The following is a 9,580-nucleotide window of genomic DNA, read 5'->3' as shown; positions in this document are numbered from 1 at the left end:
GCCGTAACAAATAGTAAGGCTATTATCCCGTCGCCAAATATATATAGTATACTCCACTAGTATAGACAGCTGCTTTAGTAACTTATATACCACTAAGGCCTCGCCCTAAGTAGCTTTTACCCATCTCTTTTACGCTAAATTACTTTTATAAGTAGTCCTAACCGTCTTAATTATACTCCTTAATCGCTTAATTAACTAATTGCTATAAGTATTACGATATCACCATAAGATAAATAGGGGAGCCGCACTTTCTAGTAAATCCGCCATAAGTGTCTCCTAGAAGGTATTAGGTGTAGTCCTATTATACAAATATATAAGCTGCTAGCAATATTTCTCGTTTATAAATGCAGACAATAGTATAGGAAAGCGTCGATATTTACTAGCGTATATTAACTCTACTTACTTAACCGCCTACTTATTAATAAACCCTAATATAATATTAGGCTAGGTGCTAGCCCTTAGCTAATAAAGCGGTGCTGGAGCATTAGGGGCTAATATAAATATAGGAAATAATAAGGGATTACATTAATTATAATACTAATTAGTTGGGGCGCGAATAATATAGTTTAAGACTACTAGTAGTAACCTATCCTCTTCTAAGAAGGTAAGGAAGTGTAAGAGGCCAGCTTAACCGGAACGTATAATTATCTAATCAATAGTGTTACCGGTAAGTAGAAGGTAAGTCAAAGGTAAGTTAAAGGTATACTAAGTTTTATATATTAAAGGATAAATACTTTTAACCACTTCTATTTAGAGACTAATTGCTAGTTCTTCTCTAGAGGGGAACCAGCTTCCTATATATTCCTTTTAAGATACTAGTAAAACCTTTTGCCCCTAATTTGTCTAACTATGTCTTCTAGAATATAAATGGGATATAGATAAAACCTCCTACCGTCTTATCGGATATATACCTCCTAGGGGATTTTATTATAATTGCCTCCCTTTCTAAGGTCTTAGTCCTCTAAGACTTCGCCTCTACTAAGCCTTTATAGAGTTCCGGCTAAAATCACTAGGGAAACCCTTAGTGGAAAGGTACTTTATAATGCGACTTATCGCCAGCTTTTTACTAGCGCGGAACTTTTGTTCCTCTACTCTTCTCCTACCCTAGCTCCTTATAGTGCTTTTATAATGGAATTTTAATAATAATAATAAAAATTTGGTGGGATTCACCTCTCTAATTTTAGGAATTTGTTGTAAATGGATCTGGAGGTTATCCGGTGTAATGCGTTAACTAACTACTAACCCTATTTACCTAAATAGGCTTTAATAATAACGTCTTTTATTTTAATTTCTTTCTATTTATAAGTTGTTATCTCTCCCTTATCCTTTTATTAATAATACCATTCGTCTTATTCTTAAATAGGCTGTTTTTATTATATCTCGCCTTTTAGCTTCTATATCTCCAGCTATACTTCTATTACTACCTTATTATCTTTTCTTAACGCGTCTATAAGTAATAGGATCCCTACCTTATCTCTTATAATAATACTAACTTCTTAGAGTATTCTCTTATAATGGCTTATGGTCCTTCTACGCGTCCCTAAACCGGCAGTAGTATTATTCCTCTCCCAGAAACGCCCTAGACAGCGTCTATTGCTCCTACAGCAGTTTCCCTAAAATGCTGTTATCGCTATATTTATACTCTTACGTAGGATCCTTCCTACGTCTATAAGATGCCTCGCTCTAATAAAAATAAATCTAAGTGCTTCTATTATTATAGTAGGAGAAAGACCTGCGTCCTAGTATTTCCTATTTCGTCCTATTCTAGATTTCGCTAATTATGCTAAATCCCTACTATCTATATATATAAGACTTATAGGCTCTAACGCGCTATCTAAGATTTCCGCTAATATCCTAATAGTAATAGGCGGGGATAGAAGGTATCTTCCCTCGCTTACAGACTCTTTAATTTAATAAGGGTTTCCACTGCTGTAGAGATATAATAATCTCGGATATATAGTGTCTAGGAGCGTATATATAAACAGCTCGTCCTTATTAATAATAATATTTATACTCTTACGCGGGCTACTCTAGCTAGGTAAGTTTCTCTAGTGACTTACCTAGGAACTGTGCTAACTCCTTTAGCTAACATCTCTCTAATCCCTGCTTAGACGCCAATTTGGAACCTAGGGATACTAAGGATAGTAATAAAGGTTAAGATAAACGTTCTCCTTACCAGTCTCCCGCCTATACTAGTCCTTCTAGTACCTATCGTTTTAAGAAAAATATTAGTGGAAGTGCTAATACTTCTAGGGATAGAGAAGCTAATAATACCGTTAATAATAACGTTAAGATAGAAGAAGAGGCTCCTATTACTGCTGCTAGTATTTAAGTTATTACCTAGCTCTTTCCTTCTTCTTATAAAATAGCTTTATATAGTGCTTCTTAGGTGCCTCTAAGATGCCCTATTATTAGGAATTAACTTTATATTTTAGGGATGCCTTTATTTTAAGCTTTAGTGACAATCTATATAAACGCAGTGCACTATTATAATCCCTATATATAATAAACGGGTGGTATTCCTATAGGTGCCTTATAATTCCTTAAAATTTCTAATTCTTTATAGGCTGTCCTTTTGCTCCTCTTTATACTATTAACTTTACTATATATCTCTAGTACCAGGCCGGATACTCTCCTTTTATCCCTAGGGGATCTTTCTAAATCCCTAAGGCCACTTCTTATAGTGCTACTACTCCTTCTTAAATAGCGTCTCCTTTAAACAGTATCCCTAGTAGTTCTCCTATAGATCCCTATAGGCTTCCTCTTATAGAATTCTAGGATCCCTGTTATAATAGCGAAACGTTTCTATTCTTAATACCTATATTTAATCCTATAGTTTTAATTTATGGGGTCTTCCCTATTACTTTACCTATAGCATATCCGGAACTATTTCTAAATCTTTACCTTTAGTTCTTAGGAAGGTTTTAATTACAGTATTATATCCCAGCCGAAGGTGCTTCTTAGGTTCCTAACTGTTATACGCCTAGGAGTATTCTTCCTAATAAACTAAAAATTCGCGCTTCTTCTGGCGCCATCTTTAGTCTAGAATATCTTCTATATTCCATTCCAGTTCCCTATTAATTTTACTAGGTAGGGGCGGTTCCATACTATCTTTTCTTTAATATGGCTTTAGTAAGGAAATATAAAATATAGAATGTATTAGATAAGATTTTAGTAATTCTAATTTATAGGCTTAGTTTCCTTTAGTTTTCCTAACCATCTTAAAGGGTCTAAGCTACTAGTAATCCAGCTTCTTCTTAATACGTTTTATTCGGATATTTTTTATAGATAGTAAGACTTCGTCTCCTATCTTAAATTCTTTTGGTATATGTTTTTTGTTATAGTACCTTTTTTACACAGCCTAGGCGTCTAGCAAGTGCTTTTTAAGTTCCTCTTTGCAAATTCTTATTTGCTTAATTCTTTTAGACGCCGCTAGTGCCTCTCTTTTAGGAATAATGTCCTTAACATTCTAAGGGTTATTTGCTTTTACCCCAAACAATGCTTTATAAGGGGTTATTTTTATACTACTATAGATGCTTATATTATATATATACTGCGCTAGAGCTAACTACAATGTCTAATTATCCTATTAATAATTGATATAGTAGTGGAGGTAGTGTTCCAATAACGCATTTAGACGCTCTGTTAGCCCGTCTATTTATAGGTGGAAGGCAATGCTTATCCTTTGCCATATTTTTAATAAGAGATAAAATAAAGACTAAAATGCACTATTAAATACGGTACCTCTATTAGATATAATTCCCCTTAGCGTACTAAATAAGAGCCACTGTTCCAAAAATAGGTCTGCCAGTTCTACTACCGTAATCGTTATTATAACAGTAAAGTATCCTAAAAACTTTATATACCTATTGATAATTACTAAGATAGCGTTAGCAACCTCTCCTATTCTTATCTTAGTAGGGGGTAAGCCTATAATAAAATCCATTGTTAATTCTAATATAGGTCCCTACGGAATAGGAAGCACTAATAACTCGCCGTATAGGTAATGCCTGGATACCTATATCCTTTAGTACGTATTACACCTTAATATATAGTCCTTAACCTCTTTAGATATTCTATCCTAAAAGTATTTCCTTTAAACAGCCTTAAGGGTTCTATTAGCACTATAGTGACCCCTAAGAGGGTTATTATGGAAGACCTTTAGAATTTTGTCTTAAATTACTTAGTCCTTTAGGATATATACAGCACCCTTAAAGCGCAACAGACCCTTTTAGTCTTACTACTATAGCTTCTTAGTGACTCCGGCTAAGTTAGTCTCTACTATATCTTTCCACCTCTCCCTAGAGGCGAAGGCGTCCCTTTATTAAGCTTAAAGAAGAAGATCTAGAAAGGTTTTATGTAGATTACTTGCTTCTATTTCGCCTACCGCTATTACAGACTTAAGGCGTAGTATAAGACGTTTTAAACTATTAGTGCCAGTAGATTCTCCTGCCGTTATATAGTATGCTACGCTATAAATAGGCATCTCGCTTATCCCCCTTAGATCCGAAAACTTATAGCTAATGCGCCGTTAAGTTAAAGGTGCCGCGATACCTCTAGCACATCCTGTAGAATTCTCGCTAATTCTAGGGTATGCTAACTTTATAATATCTACTTAGTCTATAACCTAGTCTATAACTATATCCTACAGCTCCACAATTATATCGCTTCGCAGCTATATTATTAGGACCTCTACCCTACTACGGAATTCTATAGTTCTAGAGAAAAAGTCTTCTTTTTTCCTAAGCAAATTTTGTAATATAGGGATTATTTCCCCTATACTATCCTAGATCCTCCCTATCTTGTAATCCAGACGTCTTAACAACCTATTAGCAGGGTTTATCTTCCCTAGGCGGTATGTAATTTTAAAGTTATACTATAATAGTGCCTTTACCCATCTCGCTTGTTAACTATTTAATACCTTTATAGTTATAAAGTATTCTAGGTTATTATAGTCTATAAGGACTTTAATGGGATAATTACTTCCTATATAATAATATTGCCAGTATTTTATTGCTGCGATTATTGCGAGTAGCTTCTAGTCGTGCGTTATATAACACTACTTTATAGGGGTTATTTTCCTTAACCAAAACGCCATAGGATGCTATTCTCTATCTTTTAATTAACATATAATTGCCCCTAGGGTAAAGCCAGATATATCCGTTTTAAAGTATATATATAGCTCCTAGTAGAAGTGTATTAGGATAGGCGCCAATATAAATAAATTCTTTAACCGGTCTATTACCTACTTAGTAGCTTCCCTAAATATAAAGGGTCCTAACTTCTTGCCATTCTTAGATCCTTTTAGTAGATTAGTAATTGGGAGTATTACTCATAAATAGTAAACAATAAACCTTTAGTAGAAGTTTACTATGCCTAAGAAAACCTATACTTCTCTAAACGTTATAGGGTATAGCTATTCCCTAATAGCGTCTACCCGGCTTTTCTCTATTAACACTCTATTAATGCTAACAATAAAGTCTAAAAAATTAATGCTAGTGATATAGAAAGAGTATTTTTTTAGGTTTATATAGAGCTTATATTCCCACAGTCTTTCTAGTACTATTTATATATAGTGCGTATATACTTCATAGTTATTAGAGTAGACTATAATGTTATTAAGGTAGACTATATATATCGTATCTAATAGGCCTGATAATACCTTATTAATATAGGCCTGAAATATCGCTGGTGCGTTAGTGAGCCTAAATAGCATTACTAGGTATTTAAAGTGGCCGTACTATGTTTAGAATGCCGTTTTCCACTTATTACTAGCTTTAATCCGGATTTAATAGTATACATCTTTTAGATCTAGTTTCGTGAATATCTTTATACCTAATAGCCTGTTAATAAGCTCCTCTATTAAGGATAGCGGGTAGTAATTTTTTATAGTAATCCTGTTAAGCGCCTAATAGTTAATATAGAGGCGAAGGGTCCTATCCTTCTTCGGTACAAATATAATTGGTGCCCCTACTAGGCTTATAAAGGGCCAAATCTATCCTTTCTAAAGATTGTCTACTATATACTAACGTAATACGGCCAGCTTGTTTTCTAATAAGTTGTATAGTAGTCTAAAAGGAGGTTGCTTATCCCCTGTGTCTATCTTATGCTTAACTAATATAGGGTTAGGTAAGGTTTGTGCAGCCTCTTTATTAGAAACCTTTTTTAGGTCTATATATTCCTATAGAATCTCTAGTTCCTTAACTGCGCATAGCCGGATATCTAAAAATGAATACCCTTTGTCTTTATTCTTAGGGTTAAGAGTGGTATACATAGTATATACCCACCCTTCTTCTTATATATAGCTTAAGAAAGTCTCTTAATCCTTAACTATAATGCGCGATTAAGACTTCTAGTGTTAATACGAGGTTAAAGGCTAATTAATGTCTAGGTTAACTTGGCGAAGCTATAGGTATTTTAAAATAAAGTTATACCCCTTAATTTCTATAGCGCAGAAGCGTATCTCCTGTATGTCCTATAGACCGTTATAGTCCTAGCTAGCAACAGGAAATGTCTATTCCCTATAGTACGGAATTTAGTAGCCTCTAATACTTTAAACGGCGCGCACCTATAAGCCGCTAAGGTCTAAATCTAATTCTTTTACTAGTAATTAAGAAATGAACCCTATACTTGCGCCGCTGTCTATAAGGCAGTCTCGCGTTACCTATTTATTATTAACTTAAATAGAGACAGGAATAACCATGCGGTAGTTTACTCCCTCCTTCTCTTACTAGCCTAGTATAAGGGAGTAAAGATCTACTAGGCTGTCTCTTTTCCTAATTAGGCCGACTCTTACTTCTTCTGCTAGTAGAAGCAGCTTATATAGCCCTTTTTACCACAGTTATAATAGGTGCGTGTCTCCTAGTTCCCCTCCTATAGATTAGGTCTCTACCTATTATTATTTTAGGGTTAACCAGCGTTGCTTTGGGGCTATAAGGCCTACTTATATTATTCTTCTATAGAGCGGTTAGGTCGGAATCTGCCCCTATTATTAAAGCTAGGTCTAGTCCTACGCTCTTTATTATTGGCGTCTTATTCCTTTTACTTGCCTAGATGGTCTCTTTTAGTATTTTTAATCTAAGTAGCTTTAGAGATAAGCTTTTCTTAAGAGGTAGGAATTTCGCCCTTCTCTTATATGGCCTATTAAATCTTAGGTTATAGCTTAGCGAGTAGCTAGTAAAGTTATATAGCGTTATCCTATAGATCCGAGTAGGGTATATTGTCTTCTAGTTCTTCTAAGTAGTTTATAAACTAGACTACAGTCTAACTATCTCGCTGTTTGGCGTTATAGTATTGCTAGTTATAGTCCATCTCTTAATTAGTAGGGTCTTAGACCTAATTAACTAACTAGATTCTAAGTTCGCTAAATTTAAGGAATATGGTAAGTTTCTTCTTATAGCGCGTCTATGAACTCTTAACAGTGCTACGTAGGAAGGTAGAAGTAATTAATGTCTAATTATACTTATTGGAGTAACGTTTTAGATTTAGCTAAAACTTAGTTTTGCATTAACGGATAAAACGATTATAGTTCCGGAGACTATTACCATTATACTTATTAGGCTCCTTTATACGGAATTTAGGTTTTTCTAATATTATAGCGTAGTATAGCGTTGCCCCTTTAAGTCCGCTTTGTGTCTAGGGTGTCTATACTTCTCCTAACTATCCTTATAATTATTCTTAGTAGTTTTAATATACTTATCTTAATCGTATCTCTAACTCTTTTATTTTTTTATAGGGTCTTATGTAGCGACCTCTTTAATAATTCCCTAGCGGTAATTGTTTTTAAGGGTCTTATAAAGTTAAACGGACTAGCCGTGGCTTCTTGGTCTACTCTTTTATAAGTAGAGGAAATACGCTCCTCTAAGGAGACTCCCTAAGCCTCCTATAGTGAGGGCGTTGCTTTATAGGGTACAGGAGTATGGTCTGTTATTGTTAATTAATAGCCGTACGTTCCTAACGGATTATAAGTAATTAGAATTATAAGAGGCCAGCTTAACCGGAATGTATAATTATCTAATTAACAGTATCACCGGTAAGTAGAAGGTAAGTTAAAGGTAAGTTAAAGGTATAATAAGTTTCACGTATTAAAGGATAAATGCTTCTAACCACTTCTATTTAGAGACTAATTACTAGTTCTTCTTTAGAGGGGAACTAGCTTCCTATATATTCCTTCTAAGACGCTAGTAAAACCTTTCGCCCCTAACCTGTCTAACTGTGTCTTCTAGAATATAGATAGGATATAGATAAAACCTCCTACCGTCTTATTAAATATATACCTCCCAGGGGATTCCGTTATAGGAAGGCCTTTTAATAATATTTACCGTTTACTATTTTCTTCTATTTAGTTAATATCTTCTTATAACTAGTTATCTTAGCCTTTAACTAGAATAGAAGGTTGCTATTAGCTATAGAATTATAACTTATAGCTAATTTCTCTAAGGCGATACTCTCTACATTACTAATATCGCTAGGCGTATAACTCTGGATAAGTTAACTCCATCTATATCTAGCAGGTAGGCTATTACATCCTCTTTAAGGCGCTTAAGTAGGCCGCGGCTTTATATATAATAGTGATGGCTTTTATCCTGGCCTATTTACTCCCTCTATATTAAATACCTAGTATAGTAAGAAGATAAAGCCTATACTAGTACAATTCTTCTCTTATCCGCCTTAACTAATACGCTACTACGTGTTACCTAGGCTCTTTATAATTAAAAACCCCCAAATAATTACGCGCTTAATATTAGCGATATTTACGCCTATACTAAGGAAGGTTATAGCTATTATAATACGGATAATAGAAGAAGGCTTCTTAAACTCTATATACCGTTAGTTGCGATTATACTCCTATATAGTAGCGGTAAACTTTTAGATTACGCTACTAATATAAAAGGCCTTATTATTATTGTTAGCCCCTTTTATATACGCCTTGGACTTCTAAAGTAGCATATTTTAAAGGTACTCTACTATATCCTAAATAGAAATTCGACTATTAATAAAGACTATTATCTGTGGTATATATATAGGTATAGGTATTCTATTACCGTCTATATAGTTATTTAATAGAAAATATAGGTTCTTTTATAGGTTTACCTTTCGCCTAGAAATTAGCTGTATATATATAAATACGTCTAGATAATTAATAGATGTTCTTATAACCTTAGTCTAGTATAGATAAACGCTAACTACTTAGAATCTAGCGTATAATAAGACTAATCTCCCTACCTCCTTATTAAGTGTTGTAGAATAGGCAAACTAGATAATACTTAGATGGGAAATTATCCGCAGCTCGCCTAGTATTAAGTAGGCTAGTTAGAAGCTTTCCTAATCCTTTACTAGATAATATTTATTAATTACAACTAGCCTAATTTAAGACTATAGCTTTAGCCCCTTTAAGGCGTCCTAAAATAACTTTATTAACACCTACTTAGGTCTAAGAAGTATATGCGTATATATCCCTTCCTAAATCTTTATAATTAGATCCTTCTCTTAACTTCTTATCTTAGTATTAATAAGAACCGGATTAAACTTATTTATTTTCTTAATATTATCTAACTGCTTATCGCTAAGCTTGTTTAAT

Source organism: Cenococcum geophilum (assembly GCF_001692895.1).
Source record: "Cenococcum geophilum 1.58 unplaced genomic scaffold K441scaffold_3, whole genome shotgun sequence".
In the NCBI taxonomy this organism is placed as follows: Eukaryota; Fungi; Ascomycota; class Dothideomycetes; order Gloniales; family Gloniaceae; genus Cenococcum; species Cenococcum geophilum.
This window is presented reverse-complemented; position numbering follows the sequence as displayed.